Genomic DNA, 15,680 nt, shown 5'->3' with positions numbered 1-15,680 from the left:
AATTTCAATGCAATTGCTCCAGAGATGGCTGGTTTTGTCACTTGATCAGTGGGACTTAACAACAGATGGTGCAATACGTGGCAGACCTCAATGTTGTACCGCGTAGCACATCATGTCAACTTTGTGAGGCGCTTTCTCAATGACTTTAAGTGCATTCTTAATGGGTTTATCATGAAAGTTCTTGGTTTCCTAAAAACAATCAGGTTGTGGAGGTGGCTGTTTTTCATGGTCAACCCATGATGTCTTTTTCCAAACGGAAATTGATGAAAAACCACTTTCTCTTTTTACCTCCTCACCCTTCGATAGCTCAGTTGGTAGAGAGGAGGACTGTAGGTTGATAAATGACAGGTATCCTTAGGTCGCTGGTTCAACTCCGGCTCGAAGGAGGAGTTTTTCATCACTGCCATGTTCTACGAGGAAGAATTTCAATGCAATTGCTCCAGAGATGGCTGGTTTTGTCACTTGATCAGTGGGACTTAACAACAGATGGTGCAATACGTGGCAGACCTCAATGTTGTATCGCATAGCATATCATGTTCCCTTTGTGTGGTGCTTTCTCAATGACTTTTAGTGGAGTCTTAATAGGTTTATCATGAAAGTTCTTGGTTTCCTAAAAACAATCAGGTTGTGGAGGTGGCTGTTTTCATGGTCAACCCATGATGTCGTTTTCCAAACGGAAATTGATGGAAAACCACTTTCTCTTTTTACCTCCTCACCCTTCGATAGCTCAGTTGGTAGAGCGGAGGACTGTAGGTTGATAAATGACAGGTATCCTTAGGTCGCTGGTTCAACTCCGGCTCGAAGGAGGAGTTTTTCATCACTGCCATGTTCTACGAGGAAGAATTTCAATGCAATTGCTCCAGAGATGGCTGGTTTTGTCACTTGATCAGTGGGACTTAACAACAGATGGTGCAATACGTGGCAGACCTCAATGTTGTATCGCATAGCATATCATGTTCCCTTTGTGTGGTGCTTTCTCAATGACTTTTAGTGGATTCTTAATAGGTTTATCATGAAAATTCTTGGTTTCCTAAAAACAATCAGGTTGTGGAGGTGGCTGTTTTTCATGGTCAACCCATGATGTCGTTTTCCAAACGGAAATTGATGGAAAACCACTTTCTCTTTTTACCTCCTCACCCTTCGATAGCTCAGTTGGTAGAGCGGAGGACTGTAGGTTGATAAATGACAGGTATCCTTTGGTCGCTGGTTCAACTCCGGCTCGAAGGAGGAGTTTTTCATCACTGCCATGTTCTACGAGGAAGAATTTCAATGCAATTGCTCCAGAGATGGCTGGTTTTGTCACTTGATCAGTGGGACTTAACAACAGATGGTGCAATACGTGGCAGACCTCAATGTTGTATCGCATAGCATATCATGTTCCCTTTGTGTGGTGCTTTCTCAATGACTTTTAGTGGATTCTTAATAGGTTTATCATGAAAGTTCTTGGTTTCCTAAAAACAATCAGGTTGTGGAGGTGGCTGTTTTTCATGGTCAACCCATAATGTCGTTTTCCAAACGGAAATTGATGGAAAACCACTTTCTCTTTTTACCTCCTCACCCTTCGATAGCTCAGTTGGTAGAGCGGAGGACTGTAGGTTGATAAATGACAGGTATCCTTAGGTCGCTGGTTCAACTCCGGCTCGAAGGAGGAGTTTTTCATCACTGCCATGTTCTACTAGGAAGAATTTCAATGCAATTGCTCCAGAGATGGCTGGTTTTGTCACTTGATCAGTGGGACTTAACAACAGATGGTGCAATACCTGGCAGACCTCAATGTTGTATCGCATAGCATATCATGTTCCCTTTGTGTGGTGCTTTCTCAATGACTTTCAGTGGATTCTTAATAGGTTTATCATGAAAGTTCTTGGTTTCCTAAAAACAATCAGGTTGTGGAGGTGGCTGTTTTTCATGGTTAACCCATGATGTCGTTTTCCAAACGGAAATTGATGGAAAACCACTTTCTCTTTTCACTTCCTCACCCTTCGATAGCTCAGTTGGTAGAGAGGAGGACTGTAGGTTGATAAATGACAGGTATCCTTAGGTCGCTGGTTCAACTCCGGCTCGAAGGAGGAGTTTTTCATCACTGCCATGTTCTACTAGGAAGAATTTCAATGCAATTGCTCCAGAGATGGCAGGTTTTGTCACTTGATCAGTGGGACTTAACAACAGATGGTGCAATACCTGGCAGACCTCAATGTTGTACCGCGTAGCACATCATGTCAACTTTGTGAGGCGCTTTCTCAATGACTTTAAGTGCATTCTTAATGGGTTTATCATGAAAGTTCTTGGTTTCCTAAAAACAATCAGGTTGTGGAGGTGGCTGTTTTTCATGGTCAACCCATGATGTCTTTTTCCAAACGGAAATTGATGAAAAACTACTTTCTCTTTTTACCTCCTCACCCTTCGATAGCTCAGTTGGTAGAGCGGAGGACTGTAGGTTGATAAATGACAGGTATCCTTAGGTAGCTGGTTCAACTCCGGCTCGAAGGAGGAGTTTTTCATCACTGCCATGTTCTACTAGGAAGAATTTCAATGCAATTGCTCCAGAGATGGCTGGTTTTGTCACTTGATCAGTGGGACTTAACAACAGATGGTGCAATACCTGGCAGACCTCAATGTTGTACCGCGTAGCACATCATGTCAACTTTGTGAGGCGCTTTCTCAATGACTTTAAGTGCATTCTTAATGGGTTTATCATGAAAGTTCTTGGTTTCCTAAAAACAATCAGGTTGTGGAGGTGGCTGTTTTTCATGGTCAACCCATGATGTCGTTTTCCAAACGGAAATTGATGGAAAACCACTTTCTCTTTTTACCTCCTCACCCTTCGATAGCTCAGTTGGTAGAGCGGAGGACTGTAGGTTGATAAATGACAGGTATCCTTAGGTCGCTGGTTCAACTCCGGCTCGAAGGAGGAGTTTTTCATCACTGCCATGTTCTACGAGGAAGAATTTCAATGCAATTGCTCCAGAGATGGCTGGTTTTGTCACTTGATCAGTGGGACTTAACAACAGATGGTGCAATACGTGGTAGACCTCAATGTTGTATCGCATAGCATATCATGTTCCCTTTGTGTGGTGCTTTCTCAATGACTCTCAGTGGATTCTTAATAGGTTTATCATGAAAGTTCTTGGTTTCCTAAAAACAATCAGGTTGTGGAGGTGGCTGTTTTTCATGGTCAACCCATGATGTCGTTTTCCAAACGGAAATTGATGGAAAACCACTTTCTCTTTTCACTTCCTCACCCTTCGATAGCTCAGTTGGTAGAGCGGAGGACTGTAGGTTGATAAATGACAGGTATCCTTAGGTCGCTGGTTCAACTCCGGCTCGAAGGAGGAGTTTTTCATCACTGCCATGTTCTACTAGGAAGAATTTCAATGCAATTGCTCCAGAGATGGCTGGTTTTGTCACTTGATCAGTGGGACTTAACAACAGATGGTGCAATACGTGGCAGACCTCAATGTTGTATCGCATAGCATATCATGTTCCCTTTGTGTGGTGCTTTCTCAATGACTCTCAGTGGATTCTTAATAGGTTTATCATGAAAATTCTTGGTTTCCTAAAAACAATCAGGTTGTGGAGGTGGCTGTTTTTCATGGTCAACCCATGATGTCGTTTTCCAAACGGAAATTGATGGAAAACCACTTTCTCTTTTTACCTCCTCACCCTTCGATAGCTCAGTTGGTAGAGCGGAGGACTGTAGGTTGATAAATGACAGGTATCCTTAGGTCGCTGGTTCAACTCCGGCTCGAAGGAGGAGTTTTTCATCACTGCCATGTTCTACGAGGAAGAATTTCAATGCAATTGCTCCAGAGATGGCTGGTTTTGTCACTTGATCAGTGGGACTTAACAACAGATGGTGCAATACGTGGCAGACCTCAATGTTGTATCGCATAGCATATCATGTTCCCTTTGTGTGGTGCTTTCTCAATGACTTTTAGTGGATTCTTAATAGGTTTATCATGAAAATTCCTTGTTTCCTAAAAACAATCAGGTTGTGGAGGTGGCTGTTTTTCATGGTCAACCCATGATGTCGTTTTCCAAACGGAAATTGATGGAAAACCACTTTCTCTTTTTACCTCCTCACCCTTCGATAGCTCAGTTGGTAGAGCGGAGGACTGTAGGTTGATAAATGACAGGTATCCTTAGGTCGCTGGTTCAACTCCGGCTCGAAGGAGGAGTTTTTCATCACTGCCATGTTCTTCGAGGAAGAATTTCAATGCAATTGCTCCAGAGATGGCTGGTTTTGTCACTTGATCAGTGGGACTTAACAACAGATGGTGCAATACCTGGCAGACCTCAATGTTGTACCGCGTAGCACATCATGTCAACTTTGTGAGGCGCTTTCTCAATGACTTTAAGTGCATTCTTAATGGGTTTATCATGAAAGTTCTTGGTTTCCTAAAAACAATCAGGTTTTGGAGGTGGCTGTTTTTCATGGTCAACCCATGATGTCGTTTTCCAAACGGAAATTGATGGAAAACCACTTTCTCTTTTTACCTCCTCACCCTTCGATAGCTCAGTTGGTAGAGCGGAGGACTGTAGGTTGATAAATGACAGGTATCCTTAGGTCGCTGGTTCAACTCCGGCTCGAAGGAGGAGTTTTTCATCACTGCCATGTTCTACGAGGAAGAATTTCAATGCAATTGCTCCAGAGATGGCTGGTTTTGTCACTTGATCAGTGGGACTTAACAACAGATGGTGCAATACGTGGCAGACCTCAATGTTGTATCGCATAGCATATCATGTTCCCTTTGTGTGGTGCTTTCTCAATGACTCTCAGTGGATTCTTAATAGGTTTATCATGAAAGTTCTTGGTTTCCTAAAAACAATCAGGTTGTGGAGGTGGCTGTTTTTCATGGTTAACCCATGATGTCGTTTTCCAAACGGAAATTGATGGAAAACCACTTTCTCTTTTCACTTCCTCACCCTTCGATAGCTCAGTTGGTAGAGCGGAGGACTGTAGGTTGATAAATGACAGGTATCCTTAGGTCGCTGGTTCAACTCCGGCGCGAAGGAGGAGTTTTTCATCACTGCCATGTTCTACTAGGAAGAATTTCAATGCAATTGCTCCAGAGATGGCTGGTTTTGTCACTTGATCAGTGGGACTTAACAACAGATGGTGCAATACGTGGCAGACCTCAATGTTGTACCGCGTAGCACATCATGTCAACTTTGTGAGGCGCTTTCTCAATGACTTTAAGTGCATTCTTAATGGGTTTATCATGAAAGTTCTTGGTTTCCTAAAAACAATCAGGTTGTGGAGGTGGCTGTTTTTCATGGTCAACCCATGATGTCTTTTTCCAAACGGAAATTGATGAAAAACCACTTTCTCTTTTTACCTCCTCACCCTTCGATAGCTCAGTTGGTAGAGCGGAGGACTGTAGGTTGATAAATGACAGGTATCCTTAGGTCGCTGGTTCAACTCCGGCTCGAAGGAGGAGTTTTTCATCACTGCCATGTTCTACGAGGAAGAATTTCAATGCAATTGCTCCAGAGATGGCTGGTTTTGTCACTTGATCAGTGGGACTTAACAACAGATGGTGCAATACGTGGCAGACCTCAATGTTGTATCGCATAGCATATCATGTTCCCTTTGTGTGGTGCTTTCTCAATGACTTTTAGTGGAGTCTTAATAGGTTTATCATGAAAGTTCTTGGTTTCCTAAAAACAATCAGGTTGTGGAGGTGGCTGTTTTCATGGTCAACCCATGATGTCGTTTTCCAAACGGAAATTGATGGAAAACCACTTTCTCTTTTTACCTCCTCACCCTTCGATAGCTCAGTTGGTAGAGGGGAGGACTGTAGGTTGATAAATGACAGGTATCCTTAGGTCGCTGGTTCAACTCCGGCTCGAAGGAGGAGTTTTTCATCACTGCCATGTTCTACGAGGAAGAATTTCAATGCAATTGCTCCAGAGATGGCTGGTTTTGTCACTTGATCAGTGGGACTTAACAACAGATGGTGCAATACGTGGCAGACCTCAATGTTGTATCGCATAGCATATCATGTTCCCTTTGTGTGGTGCTTTCTCAATGACTTTTAGTGGATTCTTAATAGGTTTATCATGAAAATTCTTGGTTTCCTAAAAACAATCAGGTTGTGGAGGTGGCTGTTTTTCATGGTCAACCCATGATGTCGTTTTCCAAACGGAAATTGATGGAAAACCACTTTCTCTTTTTACCTCCTCACCCTTCGATAGCTCAGTTGGTAGAGCGGAGGACTGTAGGTTGATAAATGACAGGTATCCTTAGGTCGCTGGTTCAACTCCGGCTCGAAGGAGGAGTTTTTCATCACTGCCATGTTCTACGAGGAAGAATTTCAATGCAATTGCTCCAGAGATGGCTGGTTTTGTCACTTGATCAGTGGGACTTAACAACAGATGGTGCAATACGTGGCAGACCTCAATGTTGTATCGCATAGCATATCATGTTCCCTTTGTGTGGTGCTTTCTCAATGACTTTTAGTGGATTCTTAATAGGTTTATCATGAAAGTTCTTGGTTTCCTAAAAACAATCAGGTTGTGGAGGTGGCTGTTTTTCATGGTCAACCCATAATGTCGTTTTCCAAACGGAAATTGATGGAAAACCACTTTCTCTTTTTACCTCCTCACCCTTCGATAGCTCAGTTGGTAGAGCGGAGGACTGTAGGTTGATAAATGACAGGTATCCTTAGGTCGCTGGTTCAACTCCGGCTCGAAGGAGGAGTTTTTCATCACTGCCATGTTCTACTAGGAAGAATTTCAATGCAATTGCTCCAGAGATGGCTGGTTTTGTCACTTGATCAGTGGGACTTAACAACAGATGGTGCAATACCTGGCAGACCTCAATGTTGTATCGCATAGCATATCATGTTCCCTTTGTGTGGTGCTTTCTCAATGACTTTCAGTGGATTCTTAATAGGTTTATCATGAAAGTTCTTGGTTTCCTAAAAACAATCAGGTTGTGGAGGTGGCTGTTTTTCATGGTTAACCCATGATGTCGTTTTCCAAACGGAAATTGATGGAAAACCACTTTCTCTTTTCACTTCCTCACCCTTCGATAGCTCAGTTGGTAGAGAGGAGGACTGTAGGTTGATAAATGACAGGTATCCTTAGGTCGCTGGTTCAACTCCGGCTCGAAGGAGGAGTTTTTCATCACTGCCATGTTCTACTAGGAAGAATTTCAATGCAATTGCTCCAGAGATGGCTGGTTTTGTCACTTGATCAGTGGGACTTAACAACAGATGGTGCAATACCTGGCAGACCTCAATGTTGTACCGCGTAGCACATCATGTCAACTTTGTGAGGCGCTTTCTCAATGACTTTAAGTGCATTCTTAATGGGTTTATCATGAAAGTTCTTGGTTTCCTAAAAACAATCAGGTTGTGGAGGTGGCTGTTTTTCATGGTCAACCCATGATGTCTTTTTCCAAACGGAAATTGATGAAAAACCACTTTCTCTTTTTACCTCCTCACCCTTCGATAGCTCAGTTGGTAGAGCGGAGGACTGTAGGTTGATAAATGACAGGTATCCTTAGGTAGCTGGTTCAACTCCGGCTCGAAGGAGGAGTTTTTCATCACTGCCATGTTCTACTAGGAAGAATTTCAATGCAATTGCTCCAGAGATGGCTGGTTTTGTCACTTGATCAGTGGGACTTAACAACAGATGGTGCAATACCTGGCAGACCTCAATGTTGTATCGCATAGCATATCATGTTCCCTTTGTGTGGTGCTTTCTCAATGACTTTCAGTGGATTCTTAATAGGTTTATCATGAAAGTTCTTGGTTTCCTAAAAACAATCAGGTTGTGGAGGTGGCTGTTTTTCATGGTCAACCCATGATGTCGTTTTCCAAACGGAAATTGATGGAAAACCACTTTCTCTTTTTACCTCCTCACCCTTCGATAGCTCAGTTGGTAGAGCGGAGGACTGTAGGTTGATAAATGACAGGTATCCTTAGGTCGCTGGTTCAACTCCGGCTCGAAGGAGGAGTTTTTCATCACTGCCATGTTCTACGAGGAAGAATTTCAATGCAATTGCTCCAGAGATGGCTGGTTTTGTCACTTGATCAGTGGGACTTAACAACAGATGGTGCAATACGTGGCAGACCTCAATGTTGTATCGCATAGCATATCATGTTCCCTTTGTGTGGTGCTTTCTCAATGACTTTTAGTGGATTCTTAATAGGTTTATCATGAAAGTTCTTGGTTTCCTAAAAACAATCAGGTTGTGGAGGTGGCTGTTTTCATGGTCAACCCATGATGTCGTTTTCCAAACGGAAATTGATGGAAAACCATTTTCTCTTTTTACCTACTCACCCTTCGATAGCTCAGTTGGTAGAGCGGAGGACTGTAGGTTGATAAATGACAGGTATCCTTAGGTCGCTGGTTCAACTCCGGCTCGAAGGAGGAGTTTTTCATCACTGCCATGTTCTACTAGGAAGAATTTCAATGCAATTGCTCCACAGATGGCTGGTTTTGTCACTTGATCAGTGGGACTTAACAACAGATGGTGCAATACCTGGCAGACCTCAATGTTGTATCGCATAGCATATCATGTTCCCTTTGTGTGGTGCTTTCTCAATGACTTTTAGTGGATTCTTAATAGGTTTATCATGAAAGTTCTTGGTTTCCTAAAAACAATCAGGTTGTGGAGGTGGCTGTTTTTCATGGTCAACCCATAATGTCGTTTTCCAAACGGAAATTGATGGAAAACCACTTTCTCTTTTCACTTCCTCACCCTTCGATAGCTCAGTTGGTAGAGCGGAGGACTGTAGGTTGATAAATGACAGGTATCCTTAGGTCGCTGGTTCAACTCCGGCTCGAAGGAGGAGTTTTTCATCACTGCCATGTTCTACTAGGAAGAATTTCAATGCAATTGCTCCAGAGATGGCTGGTTTTGTCACTTGATCAGTGGGACTTAACAACAGATGGTGCAATACCTGGCAGACCTCAATGTTGTATCATGTTCCCTTTGTGTGGTGCTTTCTCAATGACTTTCAGTGGATTCTTAATAGGTTTATCATGAAAGTTCTTGGTTTCCTAAAAACAATCAGGTTGTGGAGGTGGCTGTTTTTCATGGTCAACCCATGATGTCGTTTTCCAAACGGAAATTGATGGAAAACCACTTTCTCTTTTTAGCTCCTCACCCTTCGATAGCTCAGTTGGTAGAGCGGAGGACTGTAGGTTGATAAATGACAGGTATCCTTAGGTCGCTGGTTCAACTCCGGCTCGAAGGAGGAGTTTTTCATCACTGCCATGTTCTACGAGGAAGAATTTCAATGCAATTGCTCCAGAGATGGCTGGTTTTGTCACTTGATCAGTGGGACTTAACAACAGATGGTGCAATACGTGGCAGACCTCAATGTTGTATCGCATAGCATATCATGTTCCCTTTGTGTGGTGCTTTCTCAATGACTTTTAGTGGATTCTTAATAGGTTTATCATGAAAGTTCTTGGTTTCCTAAAAACAATCAGGTTGTGGAGGTGGCTGTTTTCATGGTCAACCCATGATGTCGTTTTCCAAACGGAAATTGATGGAAAACCACTTTCTCTTTTTACCTCCTCACCCTTCGATAGCTCAGTTGGTAGAGCGGAGGACTGTAGGTTGATAAATGACAGGTATCCTTAGGTCGCTGGTTCAACTCCGGCTCGAAGGAGGAGTTTTTCATCACTGCCATGTTCTACTAGGTAGAATTTCAATGCAATTGCTCCAGAGATGGCTGGTTTTGTCACTTGATCAGTGGGACTTAACAACAGATGGTGCAATACCTGGCAGACCTCAATGTTGTATCGCATAGCATATCATGTTCCCTTTGTGTGGTGCTTTCTCAATGACTTTTAGTGGATTCTTAATAGGTTTATCATGAAAGTTCTTGGTTTCCTAAAAACAATCAGGTTGTGGAGGTGGCTGTTTTTCATGGTCAACCCATAATGTCGTTTTCCAAACGGAAATTGATGGAAAACCACTTTCTCTTTTTACCTCCTCACCCTTCGATAGCTCAGTTGGTAGAGCGGAGGACTGTAGGTTGATAAATGACAGGTATCCTTAGGTCGCTGGTTCAACTCCGGCTCGAAGGAGGAGTTTTTCATCACTGCCATGTTCTACGAGGAAGAATTTCAATGCAATTGCTCCAGAGATGGCTGGTTTTGTCACTTGATCAGTGGGACTTAACAACAGATGGTGCAATACCTGGCAGACCTCAATGTTGTATCGCATAGCATATCATGTTCCCTTTGTGTGGTGCTTTCTCAATGACTATCAGTGGATTCTTAATAGGTTTATCATGAAAGTTCTTGGTTTCCTAAAGACAATCAGGTTGTGGAGGTGGCTGTTTTTCATGGTCAACCCATGATGTCGTTTTCCAAACGGAAATTGATGGAAAACCACTTTCTCTTTTTACCTCCTCACCCTTCGATAGCTCAGTTGGTAGAGCGGAGGACTGTAGGTTGATAAATGACAGGTATCCTTAGGTCGCTGGTTCAACTCCGGCTCGAAGGAGGAGTTTTTCATCACTGCCATGTTCTACTAGGTAGAATTTCAATGCAATTGCTCCAGAGATGGCTGGTTTTGTCACTTGATCAGTGGGACTTAACAACAGATGGTGCAATACCTGGCAGACCTCAATGTTGTATCGCATAGCATATCATGTTCCCTTTGTGTGGTGCTTTCTCAATGACTTTTAGTGGATTCTTAATAGGTTTATCATGAAAGTTCTTGGTTTCCTAAAAACAATCAGGTTGTGGAGGTGGCTGTTTTTCATGGTCAACCCATAATGTCGTTTTCCAAACGGAAATTGATGAAAAACCACTTTCTCTTTTCACCCCCTCACCCTTCGATAGCTCAGTTGGTAGAGCGGAGGACTGTAGGTTGATAAATGACAGGTATCCTTAGGTCGCTGGTTCAACTCCGGCTCGAAGGAGGAGTTTTTCATCACTGCCATGTTCTACGAGGAAGAATTTCAATGCAATTGCTCCAGAGATGGCTGGTTTTGTCACTTGATCAGTGGGACTTAACAACAGATGGTGCAATACCTGGCAGACCTCAATGTTGTATCGCATAGCATATCATGTTCCCTTTGTGTGGTGCTTTCTCAATGACTATCAGTGGATTCTTAATAGGTTTATCATGAAAGTTCTTGGTTTCCTAAAAACAATCAGGTTGTGGAGGTGGCTGTTTTTCATGGTCAACCCATGATGTCGTTTTCCAAACGGAAATTGATGGAAAACCACTTTCTCTTTTTACCTCCTCACCCTTCGATAGCTCAGTTGGTAGAGCGGAGGACTGTAGGTTGATAAATGACAGGTATCCTTAGGTCGCTGGTTCAACTCCGGCTCGAAGGAGGAGTTTTTCATCACTGCCATGTTCTACTAGGTAGAATTTCAATGCAATTGCTCCAGAGATGGCTGGTTTTGTCACTTGATCAGTGGGACTTAACAACAGATGGTGCAATACCTGGCAGACCTCAATGTTGTATCGCATAGCATATCATGTTCCCTTTGTGTGGTGCTTTCTCAATGACTTTCAGTGGATTCTTAATAGGTTTATCATGAAAGTTCTTGGTTTCCTAAAAACAATCAGGTTGTGGAGGTGGCTGTTTTTCATGGTCAACCCATGATGTCGTTTTCCAAACGGAAATTGATGGAAAACCACTTTCTCTTTTTAGCTCCTCACCCTTCGATAGCTCAGTTGGTAGAGCGGAGGACTGTAGGTTGATAAATGACAGGTATCCTTAGGTCGCTGGTTCAACTCCGGCTCGAAGGAGGAGTTTTTCATCACTGCCATGTTCTACGAGGAAGAATTTCAATGCAATTGCTCCAGAGATGGCTGGTTTTGTCACTTGATCAGTGGGACTTAACAACAGATGGTGCAATACGTGGCAGACCTCAATGTTGTATCGCATAGCATATCATGTTCCCTTTGTGTGGTGCTTTCTCAATGACTTTTAGTGGATTCTTAATAGGTTTATCATGAAAGTTCTTGGTTTCCTAAAAACAATCAGGTTGTGGAGGTGGCTGTTTTCATGGTCAACCCATGATGTCGTTTTCCAAACGGAAATTGATGGAAAACCACTTTCTCTTTTTACCTCCTCACCCTTCGATAGCTCAGTTGGTAGAGCGGAGGACTGTAGGTTGATAAATGACAGGTATCCTTAGGTCGCTGGTTCAACTCCGGCTCGAAGGAGGAGTTTTTCATCACTGCCATGTTCTACGAGGAAGAATTTCAATGCAATTGCTCCAGAGATGGCTGGTTTTGTCACTTGATCAGTGGGACTTAACAACAGATGGTGCAATACGTGGCAGACCTCAATGTTGTATCGCATAGCATATCATGTTCCCTTTGTGTGGTGCTTTCTCAATGACTTTTAGTGGATTCTTAATAGGTTTATCATGAAAGTTCTTGGTTTCCTAAAAACAATCAGGTTGTGGAGGTGGCTGTTTTTCATGGTCAACCCATGATGTCGTTTTCCAAACGGAAATTGATGGAGAACCACTTTCTCTTTTTACCTCCTCACCCTTCGATAGCTCAGTTGGTAGAGCGGAGGACTGTAGGTTGATAAATGACAGGTATGCTTAGGTCGCTGGTTCAACTCCGGCTCGAAGGAGGAGTTTTTCATCACTGCCATGTTCTACGAGGAAGAATTTCAATGCAATTGCTCCAGAGATGGCTGGTTTTGTCACTTGATCAGTGGGACTTAACAACAGATGGTGCAATACGTGGCAGACCTCAATGTTGTATCGCATAGCACATCATGTTCCCTTTGTGTGGTGCTTTCTCAATGACTTTTAGTGGATTCTTAATAGGTTTATCATGAAAGTTCTTGGTTTCCTAAAAGCAATCAGGTTGTGGAGGTGGCTGTTTTTCATGGTCAACCCATAATGTCGTTTTCCAAACGGAAATTGATGGAAAACCACTTTCTCTTTTCACTTCCTCACCCTTCGATAGCTCAGTTGGTAGAGCGGAGGACTGTAGGTTGATAAATGACAGGTATCCTTAGGTTGCTGGTTCAACTCCGGCTCGAAGGAGGAGTTTTTCATCACTGCCATGTTCTACTAGGAAGAATTTCAATGCAATTGCTCCAGAGATGGCTGGTTTTGTCACTTGATCAGTGGGACTTAACAACAGATGGTGCAATACCTGGCAGACCTCAATGTTGTACCGCGTAGCACATCATGTCAACTTTGTGTGGCGCTTTCTCAATGACTTTAAGTGCATTCTTAATGGGTTTATCATGAAAGTTCTTGGTTTCCTAAAAACAATCAGGTTGTGGAGGTGGCTGTTTTCATGGTCAACCCATGATGTCGTTTTCCAAACGGAAATTGATGGAAAACCACTTTCTCTTTTCACTTCCTCACCCTTCGATAGCTCAGTTGGTAGAGCGGAGGACTGTAGGTTGATAAATGACAGGTATCCTTAGGTCGCTGGTTCAACTCCGGCTTGAAGGAGGAGTTTTTCATCACTGCCATGTTCTACTAGGAAGAATTTCAATGCAATTGCTCCAGAGATGGCTGGTTTTGTCACTTGATCAGTGGGACTTAACAACAGATGGTGCAATACCTGGCAGACCTCAATGTTGTACCGCGTAGCACATCATGTCAACTTTGTGTGGCGCTTTCTCAATGACTTTAAGTGCATTCTTAATGGGTTTATCATGAAAGTTCTTGGTTTCCTAAAAACAATCAGGTTGTGGAGGTGGCTGTTTTTCATGGTCAACCCATGATGTCGTTTTCCAAACGGAAATTGATGGAAAACCACTTTCTCTTTTCACTTCCTCACCCTTCGATAGCTCAGTTGGTAGAGCGGAGGACTGTAGGTTGATAAATGACAGGTATCCTTAGGTCGCTGGTTCAACTCCGGCTCGAAGGAGGAGTTTTTCATCACTGCCATGTTCTACGAGGAAGAATTTCAATGCAATTGCTCCAGAGATGGCTGGTTTTGTCACTTGATCAGTGGGACTTAACAACAGATGGTGCAATACGTGGCAGACCTCAATGTTGTATCGCATAGCACATCATGTTCCCTTTGTGTGGTGCTTTCTCAATGACTTTTAGTGGATTCTTAATAGGTTTATCATGAAAGTTCTTGGTTTCCTAAAAACAATCAGGTTGTGGAGGTGGCTGTTTTTCATGGTCAACCCATGATGTCGTTTTCCAAACGGAAATTGATGGAAAACCACTTTCTCTTTTTACCTCCTCACCCTTCGATAGCTCAGTTGGTAGAGCGGAGGACTGTAGGTTGATAAATGACAGGTATCCTTAGGTTGCTGGTTCAACTCCGGCTCGAAGGAGGAGTTTTTCATCACTGCCATGTTCTACGAGGAAGAATTTCAATGCAATTGCTCCAGAGATGGCTGGTTTTGTCACTTGATCAGTGGGACTTAACAACAGATGGTGCAATACCTGGCAGACCTCAATGTTGTACCGCGTAGCACATCATGTCAACTTTGTGAGGCGCTTTCTCAATGACTTTAAGTGCATTCTTAATGGGTTTATCATGAAAGTTCTTGGTTTCCTAAAAACAATCAGGTTGTGGAGGTGGCTGTTTTTCATGGTCAACCCATGATGTTGTTTTCCAAACGGAAATTGATGGAAAACCACTTTCTCTTTTTACCTCCTCACCCTTCGATAGCTCAGTTGGTAGAGCGGAGGACTGTAGGTTGATAAATGACAGGTATCCTTAGGTCGCTGGTTCAACTCCGGCTCGAAGGAGGAGTTTTTCATCACTGCCATGTTCTACTAGGAAGAATTTCAATGCAATTGCTCCAGAGATGGCTGGTTTTGTCACTTGATCAGTGGGACTTAACAACAGATGGTGCAATACCTGGCAGACCTCAATGTTGTATCGCATAGCATATCATGTTCCCTTTGTGTGGTGCTTTCTCAATGACTTTTAGTGGATTCTTAATAGGTTTATCATGAAAGTTCTTGGTTTCCTAAAAACAATCAGGTTGTGGAGGTGGCTGTTTTTCATGGTCAACCCATAATGTCGTTTTCCAAACGGAAATTGATGGAAAACCACTTTCTCTTTTCACTTCCTCACCCTTCGATAGCTCAGTTGGTAGAGCGGAGGACTGTAGGTTGATAAATGACAGGTATCCTTAGGTCGCTGGTTCAACTCCGGCTCGAAGGAGGAGTTTTTCATCACTGCCATGTTCTACGAGGAAGAATTTCAATGCAATTGCTCCAGAGATGGCTGGTTTTGTCACTTGATCAGTGGGACTTAACAACAGATGGTGCAATACGTGGCAGACCTCAATGTTGTATCGCATAGCATATCATGTTCCCTTTGTGTGGTGCTTTCTCAATGACTTTTAGTGGATTCTTAATAGGTTTATCATGAAAGTTCTTGGTTTCCTAAAAACAATCAGGTTGTGGAGGTGGCTGTTTTTCATGGTCAACCCATAATGTCGTTTTCCAAACGGAAATTGATGGAAAACCACTTTCTCTTTTTACCTCCTCACCCTTCGATAGCTCAGTTGGTAGAGCGGAGGACTGTAGGTTGATAAATGACAGGTATCCTTAGGTCGCTGGTTCAACTCCGGCTCGAAGGAGGAGTTTTTCATCACTGCCATGTTCTACTAGGAAGAATTTCAATGCAATTGCTCCAGAGATGGCTGGTTTTGTCACTTGATCAGTGGGACTTAACAACAGATGGTGCAATACCTGGCAGACCTCAATGTTGTATCGCATAGCATATCATGTTCCCT

The 15,680-nt window shown here is 43.0% G+C and overlaps 25 non-coding genes across 25 annotated transcripts; all 25 read left to right on the top strand.

Moving 5' to 3' along the window:
* Window positions 1–716: 716 nt before the first annotated feature.
* trnay-gua (transfer RNA tyrosine (anticodon GUA)) lies at window positions 717–806 on the top strand. The gene is given in 2 exon segments: window positions 717–753; window positions 771–806. It is a non-coding gene; the product is annotated as a tRNA-Tyr (tRNA).
* Window positions 807–1,558: 752 nt separating this feature from the next.
* trnay-gua (transfer RNA tyrosine (anticodon GUA)) lies at window positions 1,559–1,648 on the top strand. The gene is given in 2 exon segments: window positions 1,559–1,595; window positions 1,613–1,648. It is a non-coding gene; the product is annotated as a tRNA-Tyr (tRNA).
* Window positions 1,649–2,821: 1,173 nt separating this feature from the next.
* trnay-gua (transfer RNA tyrosine (anticodon GUA)) lies at window positions 2,822–2,911 on the top strand. Its single transcript is given in 2 exon segments — window positions 2,822–2,858; window positions 2,876–2,911. It is a non-coding gene; the product is annotated as a tRNA-Tyr (tRNA).
* A 331-nt stretch (window positions 2,912–3,242) lies between these two features.
* Window positions 3,243–3,332, top strand: trnay-gua (transfer RNA tyrosine (anticodon GUA)). The gene is given in 2 exon segments: window positions 3,243–3,279; window positions 3,297–3,332. It is a non-coding gene; the product is annotated as a tRNA-Tyr (tRNA).
* A 331-nt stretch (window positions 3,333–3,663) lies between these two features.
* Window positions 3,664–3,753, top strand: trnay-gua (transfer RNA tyrosine (anticodon GUA)). The gene is given in 2 exon segments: window positions 3,664–3,700; window positions 3,718–3,753. It is a non-coding gene; the product is annotated as a tRNA-Tyr (tRNA).
* A 331-nt stretch (window positions 3,754–4,084) lies between these two features.
* On the top strand, window positions 4,085–4,174 carry trnay-gua (transfer RNA tyrosine (anticodon GUA)). The gene is given in 2 exon segments: window positions 4,085–4,121; window positions 4,139–4,174. It is a non-coding gene; the product is annotated as a tRNA-Tyr (tRNA).
* A 331-nt stretch (window positions 4,175–4,505) lies between these two features.
* Window positions 4,506–4,595, top strand: trnay-gua (transfer RNA tyrosine (anticodon GUA)). The gene is given in 2 exon segments: window positions 4,506–4,542; window positions 4,560–4,595. It is a non-coding gene; the product is annotated as a tRNA-Tyr (tRNA).
* A 752-nt stretch (window positions 4,596–5,347) lies between these two features.
* Window positions 5,348–5,437, top strand: trnay-gua (transfer RNA tyrosine (anticodon GUA)). The gene is given in 2 exon segments: window positions 5,348–5,384; window positions 5,402–5,437. It is a non-coding gene; the product is annotated as a tRNA-Tyr (tRNA).
* A 751-nt stretch (window positions 5,438–6,188) lies between these two features.
* Window positions 6,189–6,278, top strand: trnay-gua (transfer RNA tyrosine (anticodon GUA)). The gene is given in 2 exon segments: window positions 6,189–6,225; window positions 6,243–6,278. It is a non-coding gene; the product is annotated as a tRNA-Tyr (tRNA).
* A 331-nt stretch (window positions 6,279–6,609) lies between these two features.
* trnay-gua (transfer RNA tyrosine (anticodon GUA)) lies at window positions 6,610–6,699 on the top strand. Its single transcript is given in 2 exon segments — window positions 6,610–6,646; window positions 6,664–6,699. It is a non-coding gene; the product is annotated as a tRNA-Tyr (tRNA).
* A 1,173-nt stretch (window positions 6,700–7,872) lies between these two features.
* trnay-gua (transfer RNA tyrosine (anticodon GUA)) lies at window positions 7,873–7,962 on the top strand. Its single transcript is given in 2 exon segments — window positions 7,873–7,909; window positions 7,927–7,962. It is a non-coding gene; the product is annotated as a tRNA-Tyr (tRNA).
* A 330-nt stretch (window positions 7,963–8,292) lies between these two features.
* trnay-gua (transfer RNA tyrosine (anticodon GUA)) lies at window positions 8,293–8,382 on the top strand. Its single transcript is given in 2 exon segments — window positions 8,293–8,329; window positions 8,347–8,382. It is a non-coding gene; the product is annotated as a tRNA-Tyr (tRNA).
* A 331-nt stretch (window positions 8,383–8,713) lies between these two features.
* trnay-gua (transfer RNA tyrosine (anticodon GUA)) lies at window positions 8,714–8,803 on the top strand. Its single transcript is given in 2 exon segments — window positions 8,714–8,750; window positions 8,768–8,803. It is a non-coding gene; the product is annotated as a tRNA-Tyr (tRNA).
* A 319-nt stretch (window positions 8,804–9,122) lies between these two features.
* Window positions 9,123–9,212, top strand: trnay-gua (transfer RNA tyrosine (anticodon GUA)). Its single transcript is given in 2 exon segments — window positions 9,123–9,159; window positions 9,177–9,212. It is a non-coding gene; the product is annotated as a tRNA-Tyr (tRNA).
* Window positions 9,213–9,542: 330 nt separating this feature from the next.
* On the top strand, window positions 9,543–9,632 carry trnay-gua (transfer RNA tyrosine (anticodon GUA)). Its single transcript is given in 2 exon segments — window positions 9,543–9,579; window positions 9,597–9,632. It is a non-coding gene; the product is annotated as a tRNA-Tyr (tRNA).
* A 331-nt stretch (window positions 9,633–9,963) lies between these two features.
* trnay-gua (transfer RNA tyrosine (anticodon GUA)) lies at window positions 9,964–10,053 on the top strand. The gene is given in 2 exon segments: window positions 9,964–10,000; window positions 10,018–10,053. It is a non-coding gene; the product is annotated as a tRNA-Tyr (tRNA).
* Window positions 10,054–10,384: 331 nt separating this feature from the next.
* trnay-gua (transfer RNA tyrosine (anticodon GUA)) lies at window positions 10,385–10,474 on the top strand. Its single transcript is given in 2 exon segments — window positions 10,385–10,421; window positions 10,439–10,474. It is a non-coding gene; the product is annotated as a tRNA-Tyr (tRNA).
* Window positions 10,475–10,805: 331 nt separating this feature from the next.
* On the top strand, window positions 10,806–10,895 carry trnay-gua (transfer RNA tyrosine (anticodon GUA)). The gene is given in 2 exon segments: window positions 10,806–10,842; window positions 10,860–10,895. It is a non-coding gene; the product is annotated as a tRNA-Tyr (tRNA).
* Window positions 10,896–11,226: 331 nt separating this feature from the next.
* Window positions 11,227–11,316, top strand: trnay-gua (transfer RNA tyrosine (anticodon GUA)). Its single transcript is given in 2 exon segments — window positions 11,227–11,263; window positions 11,281–11,316. It is a non-coding gene; the product is annotated as a tRNA-Tyr (tRNA).
* A 331-nt stretch (window positions 11,317–11,647) lies between these two features.
* trnay-gua (transfer RNA tyrosine (anticodon GUA)) lies at window positions 11,648–11,737 on the top strand. Its single transcript is given in 2 exon segments — window positions 11,648–11,684; window positions 11,702–11,737. It is a non-coding gene; the product is annotated as a tRNA-Tyr (tRNA).
* A 330-nt stretch (window positions 11,738–12,067) lies between these two features.
* On the top strand, window positions 12,068–12,157 carry trnay-gua (transfer RNA tyrosine (anticodon GUA)). The gene is given in 2 exon segments: window positions 12,068–12,104; window positions 12,122–12,157. It is a non-coding gene; the product is annotated as a tRNA-Tyr (tRNA).
* A 1,593-nt stretch (window positions 12,158–13,750) lies between these two features.
* On the top strand, window positions 13,751–13,840 carry trnay-gua (transfer RNA tyrosine (anticodon GUA)). Its single transcript is given in 2 exon segments — window positions 13,751–13,787; window positions 13,805–13,840. It is a non-coding gene; the product is annotated as a tRNA-Tyr (tRNA).
* A 752-nt stretch (window positions 13,841–14,592) lies between these two features.
* On the top strand, window positions 14,593–14,682 carry trnay-gua (transfer RNA tyrosine (anticodon GUA)). The gene is given in 2 exon segments: window positions 14,593–14,629; window positions 14,647–14,682. It is a non-coding gene; the product is annotated as a tRNA-Tyr (tRNA).
* Window positions 14,683–15,013: 331 nt separating this feature from the next.
* Window positions 15,014–15,103, top strand: trnay-gua (transfer RNA tyrosine (anticodon GUA)). Its single transcript is given in 2 exon segments — window positions 15,014–15,050; window positions 15,068–15,103. It is a non-coding gene; the product is annotated as a tRNA-Tyr (tRNA).
* Window positions 15,104–15,434: 331 nt separating this feature from the next.
* On the top strand, window positions 15,435–15,524 carry trnay-gua (transfer RNA tyrosine (anticodon GUA)). Its single transcript is given in 2 exon segments — window positions 15,435–15,471; window positions 15,489–15,524. It is a non-coding gene; the product is annotated as a tRNA-Tyr (tRNA).
* Window positions 15,525–15,680: the final 156 nt, after the last annotated feature.

The sequence above is a fragment of the Scomber japonicus genome, chromosome 13, assembly GCF_027409825.1.
Source record: "Scomber japonicus isolate fScoJap1 chromosome 13, fScoJap1.pri, whole genome shotgun sequence".
Classification (NCBI taxonomy): Eukaryota; Metazoa; Chordata; class Actinopteri; order Scombriformes; family Scombridae; genus Scomber; species Scomber japonicus.
The sequence above is the reverse complement of the archived record's forward strand: the minus strand, read 5'-3'. Positions and strand labels throughout refer to the sequence as shown.